The sequence below is a fragment of the Galeopterus variegatus genome, unplaced genomic scaffold (genome assembly GCF_000696425.1).
Source record: "Galeopterus variegatus unplaced genomic scaffold, G_variegatus-3.0.2 Scaffold9082, whole genome shotgun sequence".
In the NCBI taxonomy this organism is placed as follows: Eukaryota; Metazoa; Chordata; class Mammalia; order Dermoptera; family Cynocephalidae; genus Galeopterus; species Galeopterus variegatus.
In genome coordinates, this window is record NW_007735193.1 from 60,617 (window position 1) to 70,243 (window position 9,627).

A 9,627-nucleotide genomic window follows, 5' to 3' on the forward strand; every position below is an offset into this window, starting at 1 on the left:
GTTCTTACAACAAGAAAATGGAGGGGACACACCTGGGTGGGAGGGGGGAGAGGGAAGAGGGCGGGAGGTTTCGGTGATGGGACACAATAATTAACTACATTGTATATTGACAAAATAAAAAAAATAAAAAAAATAAAAAATAAATAAAATTTTCACAAAAAAAATAAGATACCGGGTCAGCCTGGTGGCGCACTGCTACAGTGTGCCGCTTGGGAGTGCGGCGGTGCTCCCGCCGAGGGTTTGGATCCCACATACAGACCATTTCCCGCTCACTGGCTGAGAGAGGGGCGGGCGCAGCACCGCAGGTTGTGATCCCGTTGCCGGTCCCAGTCTGGTGTGGGCGCAACACTGAGGGTTGCGGTCTGTTGCTGGACACAAAAAAAGACAAAAAGGAAAAAAATAAAAATAAAAAAAATAAGATACCTAGGGATCAACTTAACCAAGGAGTGAAAGACCACTACAATGTGAACTACCAACCAATTCAAAAAGAAATTTAAGAAGACACAAAAAGATGGAGAGATATTCCATGTTCTTGGATTGAAAGAATTAACATCATGAAAATATTTATATTAACCAAAGTGTTCTACAGATTCAATGGAATCCCTATCAAAATACAAATGACATTCTTCTCAGAAATGGGAAAAAACGACCCTACCTTTCATATGGAAAAACAAAAGACCTCAAATAGCCAAAGTAACTCTGAGCAAAAAAAATAAAGGCAGAGGCTTAGCACTACCTGACTTCAAATTATACTACAAAGCTATTATAATGAAAACAACATGGTACTGGTATAAAAATAGACATTCAGACCAGTGGGTTAGAATTGAGAAACCAGAAATCACCCCGCAGGCTTATAGCCATGTGATATTAGACAAAGGCAACAAAGAGCTACATTAGGGAAAGGACTGCCCCTTCGGCAAGTATTGCTGTGGAAACTGGATATCCATGTGCAGAAGAAAGAAACTAGATATGAATCTCCCACCATACACTAACACCAACTCAAAATGGATTAAAGACTTAAGTATAAGACCTGAAACTGTAAAAGTACTAAGGGAAAATATAAGTGACACACTTCAGCTGTTAGGTCAAGGCACAGGCTTTATGAACGTGAACCTATAAGCACAAGCAGCAGAAGAAAAAAATTAACAAATGGGACAATATGAAACTAAAAAGTTTCTGAACAGCAAAGGAGACAATCAACAGCATGAAAAGACAACCTACATATTAGAAGATTATTTGTGCTAACTATGCATCCAACAAGGGATTAATGTCCAAAATATACATAGAACTCAAGCAATTATAAAGTAAAAAAGCAAATAACCTATGTAAAAAATGGGCAAAGGAGATGAATAGACAGTTTTCACAAGAAGACATACACATGACCAACAGATATATGAACAAATGCTCAACATCACTAGTCATAAGGGAAATGCAAATTAAAATTACATTGAGATACCACCTCACCCCAGTTAGACTGGCTATAATCAAAAAGATGGTGAATAAAAAATGCTGGCGAGGATGGGGACAGAAGGGAACACTCCTGCACTGTTGGTGGGAATGTCAGTTAGTACAAATACTATGGAAAGTAGTATAGAGGTTTCTCAAACAACTACAAGTAGAACTATCATATGATCCAGCAACCCCCCACTTGGGTATATCCCCAGAGTAATGGAAATCATCATGTCGAGGGGTTACCTGCTCTCCTATGGTCACTGCAGCTCTGTTTACAGTAGCCAAGACATGGAACCCACCTACATGTCTATCGTTGGATGATTGGATAAGGAAACAGTGGTGTATATATGCCATGGAATACGACTCTGCCATAAAAAAGAATGAAATTCTCCCATTATCAAGAAAATTAATGAGCCTGGTGAAACTTATGTTGTGTTAAATAAGCAAAGCACAGAGGGATAATTGCCGCATGTGCTTGGTCATATGTGTGAGCTTAGAGAGAAAGGAAGGAAGGAAAGAAAGACCACAGTGATGTGTTGGACTTGCAGAGAGAGAGAACATTCCTAGGGCTACAGTGCAGAGGAGGGGGGAAGGTGGAGGGTGAGGGTGGTTGGGGTACAAGTGTGTGGAGGACAAGGGGTACAAAATTAATTTCTGGTAATGGGTATGGCTCCAGTGTGAATCTGGCCCTCGCATCATGGGCACATGGGTTGACAATTAGCAATGGAATTTACAAGTACTTATTAAAAAAAAAAAAGGAAAAGAAAAGGAATGTGTTCACTGGTTCACCTATAAATATATGGATGACGTGTTTTAAGAAATATTATTCTACATCCTGTCCTGAGACGGACAGGTAAAGTCAGGAAGTCCTGACACCTAAAGGGGGAAAAAGTGATGTAGAAATTGATGAATTTTACCTGAGTTTACTTTGTTGAGAGGCTTTTGGGAGGTAGGTCCTGGTGGGAAACCACAGCTTCTGAGGGAAAACCCTCCATGCCGTCCACTGCAGGTGCCCTGAGGTCCACCTGCTGGGTGTTTCCACAGTGCTCAGTGGGGGTCCCCTGTTCTCCTGCAGGGGGATTTGTGTCAGGACTCACGCTGCCTCTGCTTCTCTTGCACAGCACCACACAGCCATGTCCTCTGCCATCATGGAGCTGACTGCAGGAAGAACTGATTTTTAGACACATCTCTGGAGATGAAGACTCAATTCTTGATGGACAGGCTGCAGTGTCATTTCTCATAAGGGCAAATGTAGCTCATCCACTACTGCTCCTACCCAAGGGCTCAGAGGATCAATTCAAAGCAGAAACCACTGGTTGTGATAAAGAATCCAGCGACAGTACAAGTAAGGGAGAGTCTCTCCAAGGGCTTCACCACTGTTGAGCCCAACTCCTGAACCTGCACCTGAAGAAAGACACTTGGGAATAGAGAGAATCAGTCTCTTTCAGTCATGTACACTCACAGCCATCCCCAAAGACCCATGTCTGACAACTGAGACATTCCCTTTGGGGAGCTGTCACCAGGCAATGAAGAAGACCCAACAATCTCATCTTCTTTCTTTCTTTATTTTGAATATTCATTAGATACAAAGCTGATTGCCCCCTCCTGCCCATGATGTGGGGGCCAGATTAATATTAGGTACATACTCATTACCAGAAATTACTTTTGTACCCTTTGTCATCTTCTTTTAGACCTCAATCTTTTTACCCAGGGACTTCAGTTCTGTCTGAGGAGAACGCTCTTAGCTTCCACAGACCAACAGTGGGTTTTACAATAGAGACTGAAAACGGATTTTTATGTTCAGAATGTGTTATAAGTAGAGAGGCACCAAAATCACAAGAAATCCTGATCAGTGCTGAGTCTGATGTGAACCTGTGAAGGAGGGTGGTCAGATGTAAAATCCACTGGATTTCACTGGTGTCTGAACCTGGTTCAGCCTCCTCTTGCTTCAAATATGAGTTTCAAAGAGCATCTTTAAAGGTAAACCCCAGTGAGGGCTCCGCCCTGAGCCTGTCTGGTAAAGACACACAAGGTCCTCTGAGCTTCCTCAGGACTCTGATTCTGGGGACCACAGCAGAGTCATTCTGATTTCATAAGTCACACTCTGACTAGTGTGCATGTGAGAATATGTCCTTCTGCTACAGTGAGGGCTCTAATTCAGAGATGTCAGTGGTAAACCCAGAATCATGAATCTAGAGGGGATTTCTGGGAAACTGTTTGATGAAGAGGAAGCCCAAGAGCACAAACATAAACCAGCACTTAACCTCCACCTGCACCTGCTCCAGGGCTGGCGCTTGCTCAGTGTTTCCTGCGCGCACCCTGGTGGTCCCGTGTGCCCTTGCATGGGGGTTTGTGTCTGGGCACAGACTGACTTCCCCTCACTGTGTCTCTAGCACAGTAATACACGCTGTGTCCTCGGACTTCAGGCTGTCCATTTGCACACAGACAGTGCTTTTGGAAACTTCTCTTGAGATGGTGAATCTGCCTTTCACCGATTCACATTATGTTGTGCTGTAACTATTAGCTTTGTTTCTAATGACACCAACCCACTCCAGCCCCTTTCCTGGAGCCTGGCGGATCCAGTCCATGTAGTAGTGACTGAAGGTGAATCCAGATCCCACACAGGAGAGTCTCAGAGACCCTCCAGGCTGGACCAAGCCTCGCCCAGGCTCCTCCAGCTGCACCCCACACTGGACACCTGAAAACACAAGAGACGTCCTGGTCAGAATATGACACTCAAATCCACTGGTTTTCTCACGCACACCCACTCACATTTTCAATGTTTCTTGCTCTCCATAAATCTCCTTTTAAAATTGCAATAAAGAAAACTCAGCTCATCCCAATCTCCATGGTGGGTCGTCTGTGTTCAGTCCTGATCACCGAATGGGAGATGTGGGGCTGGGGCTCATCTCCCAGAACTGCAGGGTCAGGGCTAGGCTGGTTTTCATTAGCAGAGGGAGGCCCTATTTGCATATTTTCCTGTTATATAGCTAGACCTGGGGTGGGAAGCCTATGGAGGGGTCACTTCCTAGAGTACATGAAAGTGCCCACAAAGAATTTTGTGGCAACTGAGAAAGTGTGATTTTTTAAAATGGTGTGTTTGTGCTGTGATATACACAACACTCATGACACTGTTTCATTTTGCATAAGCAAAAAAATCATGTGTTGTGGGTGCCAACGTTCCTTCCATTTTACAGATTAAATGGAAACCCAGAGCTGTAGGGGACATATGCAGTGTCCGAATGAATTATCAGTGCCATCCCAGTGTCTGGGGCTGTGCTACTCACATTGAATCATATTTCTCCCTGAACACACTCCAGGACAGAGTTGGACCTTCCTAGAGAGGTTTGCAGGACCTTTTTTCTATACTGAGAACATGTGTGATGTATTTCATTCTACGTTTTATCTAAAAACACGGATAGAGCTAGAATCCATTCAGATGAGTTTTAAGAGTTTGTCACTTCACACATTTTCACCTATCTTTATATCACTCCTTCCCTACCCAAGTGTCTGTTTATTTGCAATAACTTTAATGAGGTATAATTGACATTTATCAAACTTCACAAAAAGTGTGCAATTAATAAGAATTGACTTAGCCAGCATTGTTATCAATATAATGAACAAATCAATTACCCTCAATATTTGTTCTTCTGTAATTTCTCTTTTTTTTATTCTTCCCTTCCTCTACTTTACCACCAGGCAACTACTGATATTTCTTTTTTTACTTTATATTATGTTTTATTTTCTGGACACCATACAAGTTGAATGACGTGTTGTGTCCTTCTATCTGCTTGGTTTATTCTACTTGGGATACTTGCCTGTGAATTTAACCGTCTTGTGTGTATCAAGTATTTATTGGTGTAATGATGGGCAGTATTCCAATTAATGAATTTAAAACAGTTTGCCTATCAAGCTGCTGATTAATATTTGGATATTTTCCAGTTTCTTGGTCCTACAAATCTAGCTGCTGCTAAGCATGGAGAGGTGGGCAGCCGAGTAACAGTTTGTGTTTCTTATCACAACAAAACTTCAACTGCAATCAAACTGGAGGAGGTGAGATTTAGCAAACTTTACTCAATATTTCATATAACTGAGGGTGATAAGACAAGTAAGAAACCTGTAATCTGGAGAGAGACAAGAACTTTCAGGGAAAACAAGGTCAGGACATCCGCTGATCTGGGATGGAGGCTGCTGGAAGACACATCAACTAGCACAAGATGAAGCTAGAAATGTGCACTTGGTCTCATGAAGCTGAGTGTGGTGAACGAGTTACAGTGTGAAATGCTCAGGAGCCACAGTCCTGACAGGAAACTTGTCCTTCTGAATCCCTTTCATCTAAGGTGAGGGCAACCAAAAAAAAAAAAAAAAAAAAAAACCCCAAAAAAAAACTGCATTTCCCAAAGATTTAGGTAGAAGCACTGTGGAAACAAGAGCAAACCCACATTGGGTATGAAAAGTTCTGGTCAGGAGAAATTGCTGCATCTCAAGAGTGGATTTTCTCAGCAGTGATGAACTTATCATCCTGTGGATGGATGGCGGGTGTCCTCACAGCAAGAGGGCCAGGGGTCAGGTGGGTGGGATGTCAATCACCATGACCACAGGCACTCAGGGAGGGGCTGGGCCAGCTTTGGAGGGAGGAGCTCTGGTCACTTTCATGGTCTGAGCTGAGGGAAGCACTGAGATGCACACAGGGTTCTAGAAATAGTGGAGAAGAATGGGTTAAATTATTTATAATAAAACCCTTATTCCTTGAACTTCTCACCCAGCAGAGGAACGGCTTTCATTTAGAATTCAAACTGTTAACTAATCAAGGAAATTGTAGCACAAGTAATTCCACTAATTACTGAGAGATTATTTCTGGAAAGGCAGAGTGGCCAGCGAGGACTAAAGTGTCAGAGTTTGTGGAGCCCAAATGAAGACAGGGCCGATTGCATTTGACATCTCTGGATGCTAATTGTCGCACTAGGAGCAGTGTGTAAAGTTGTGTGTGTAGACCATGGGTTGTAAAAAGCTAACGGTAGGATGCAACTTGCAAAGACCTGGAGGTCTGCAGCACATTCCACATGTTCAGTGTGTGATGAATAACGTGAGACACGTGGGTGGTGGTGGGATTTCTCAAGAAGTGTCTCCTCATGCCAGCTGCTAAGAAAACCAGTCAGGAGATGTCCAGGTATGAGGCAGTCAAGGTGGTAGAAACACTATTGGTCGCTCTGAGCCACACAAGCTGTGTGATCCTGGTGTCTCACACAACATCCATTTTATCCTAAAAAGACTGTGGGCTGGGAGGAGCTCACACACAGGTCAGGGTTTTACTCTGTGAGGAGGAGACAAACAGGAAGACACGAGCTGAGAACACACTGAACCATTTCAAGGTTCTTATTAGTTACACAGACAGGAGTGTCTCTTGTCAATTTGATGATTGCAGTTTTTGTGGTTAGAGCATTAAGAGGACAGCCGAGGTAAATGATAACTTCAGAGGACAAAAGTGTAAAGAAATGGCAGAAATCATTGTTTCTAGACGTGTGTGCTACACTCAATACTGTTTTCAATTATTTCTCTAGCTGTATTCAAATTTATATTAAGAACACTTGCATCATTTCTGCTAATTGTTACTTGTTATTTCCCCATATATGATTTCAGCCATGATTGCTCCCTTTTTCCTAAAATAGGAATTTCCATTAATAACTTTTATTTTATCTGAATATTTGGGCTCTGTTCACTGGGGACATTGGAGACTTGTTGGTGTCCAGGCCACCCAGCCCACTTGCTGGTCACTCTGTGACCTCAGCCACAGAGGAGTGTGTCCCTGACAGAGCTCGACCCCTGGCAGGACCATCTAGACATTCTCTACCATCAGGCATGTGGGTTGTGAGAGAAGCCCAGGGGTCAGCAGATGGCTGAGTTCCCACATGACCCATCTGGCCATGCAGTGGTGCCTGCGTGGCCTGGAATCATGTGTGTGTGTGTGACCCAGGGGCTCATCAGGGAATCTGAGGCAGCTCCAGGTCCCCTGAATGTAACTTGCCATGGGGTGTCCACTGACAGATGGATACATGAGACAAATGTTAGGAGGTGAGGTGGGGTCTGTGCTCTGATGGTCAGGCTTTGCTGAGTCTCCACCCTGCTCCTGGCTCAGAGCTGGGAAGAGTGACCTGGGCTTAGACTCCATGGACCCCAGTGTCTAGGACAGATTATTTAGAATTTAGACAGTGGAAGACAGAGGGTGATGTTGGGGGGCTGGGGTTGCTGTGTGATATTTAAGGGACAGCAGAAGGCAGGCAGGGACCAGGTCTCCATCCAGATGGTTCTTTCTATCAGCATGGAATTCCAGTGTGGAAGCTGAGAGACACATCTTAGGACACAGCCCCAGGGCTGCTATTAGAGCCCCTGCCCAGAACACGGTCCAGCAGGCCTGTGATGAGTTTTCTTCTCTGCACCTGTCCTCATGCTTCACAGGGAAATCTGACAGCTGCACCTAGGGTTTGTCTGCTCCTCCATCCAGAGGTCCAAGGGATCGATAGGCAGTGAGGCAAACCCTAAACACCCATGTCCACCTGCGTGGATGAGGAGCAAAAGGTGGAATTTCCACAGGAAGAACAGGACACCCATGGGACAAAGGTCCCGGTGGATGACACACGGGGCAGACCTGTGCCTGCCTGAGACAGACGCTTGAACCCTGGACCGAGGGAGCATGGATTCCATTGTGTTTCTCTTTGTAGGAAATAATTCACAGTCATATGGAGGATGAAAATCTCCAGGATGATCTGGTTTAATTAATTATTTATTTTTAATAAAGAAAAAGTCATATCATATGAGAAAATGGTAAAATGATGTTTGGAAGTGCAAATATCACACCTGGAATGAATGCTACTTTCTCCTTCCTCAACTTCAGTGGAAATGCGAGTAATTATATAATCAAACAAAGAAACAAAATCAGAAAGTGTCCCTGGGGTCATTGAGAGCTAGAAGAAGAGATAAAGTCCCTGATCCTAGCAGAATATCTCTTCTCAGCTCCTCTCTGCACCTGCTCCTGTCGTGGTTATGATTAGAGTGGACCCTGAGGGCCCCCTCAAACAGCTGCCTTTTGTCTCCTTGCAGGGAGGTCTGTGTCTGGGCTCACACTGATACAAATTCTTTTTCACAAATAAGAAAATATAATAGTTGTGCATATACTTAAGTGGGTGTTGATAGGTTGCTACTATGTCCTCAGATCCCAGAAAATAATAGGACACCTTGTAAAAAAGAGCTCCTGACATTTAGAGGTATTACTAATGACAGAAGTAGCAGATACTAGATCATGTTATAATGCTAATAGGAAGACTCTAAACAATTTGAAATCTTCCCTGTGCTGTATGAGTTTGTGTGTTTGTGTGTGTTTGTGTGTGTGTTGTGAGTTTTACTTTTACTTGCCTCTCATTGGGAAATATGGATCAATGAGATTTTTTGAATTTATTTATTTATTACTTTAATTCAGCAACATACAATGTAGTTGATTTTCATGTCCCTTTGCCAATTCCTCCTTTCCCCGCTCTCTCTCCTCCTCCCACAATTGACATCGTGTCTGTCCACTTGTCTTAACACATTTGAGGAATTGAGATTTTTGTTTCTTCTTACCCCCATCTGCTTCTATATTTAATAATTCATTTTTATTACCTCCCACAAGTAAGTGGGAACATGTGGTGTTTCTCTTTCTTAACCTCACTTATTTCACTTAATATAATTTAGGTTTAACTGGTTGAGTTTCAAAACAAAAAAACATTTTCTGTTAGCTACAGTTAAAGGGCTGGTGGATGTCAAGTACTGGTGATATTGTGCATGTAAGCTGGACATCCCAGGACGTTTGCATGCACAAAAATTTCATGTTTTTAAAAATTCCATGTGAAGACTCACACTTGAATGCTTTTTCAGGTCAGCATTTTAAGTAACACTTCCTCCAAGAAAATGTGGCAAACTTATACCACAGCAACACAAACATGACAGTCTACGTCCTTCAGACTCTTCCATAAGTCAAAAAACATATTTAGTTATTGAGAATAAATGGAAATCCACAGATAAGCTCATGCACTTATTCTCTGATCTGTGGATATAATTAATTTCACAAGTACTTCTATTTCAACGTGGACAGCTTGTATTAATTTTTCTTGTTGAATTGCACTTGTCACAATTTATATGTTG

The 9,627-nt window shown here is 42.9% G+C and overlaps 1 pseudogene; it reads right to left on the reverse strand.

Annotated features, from left to right (window-relative positions):
- Positions 1–3,750: 3,750 nt before the first annotated feature.
- LOC103609014 lies at positions 3,751–4,150 on the reverse strand (annotated as a pseudogene).
- Between the last annotated feature and the right edge of the window lie 5,477 nt (positions 4,151–9,627).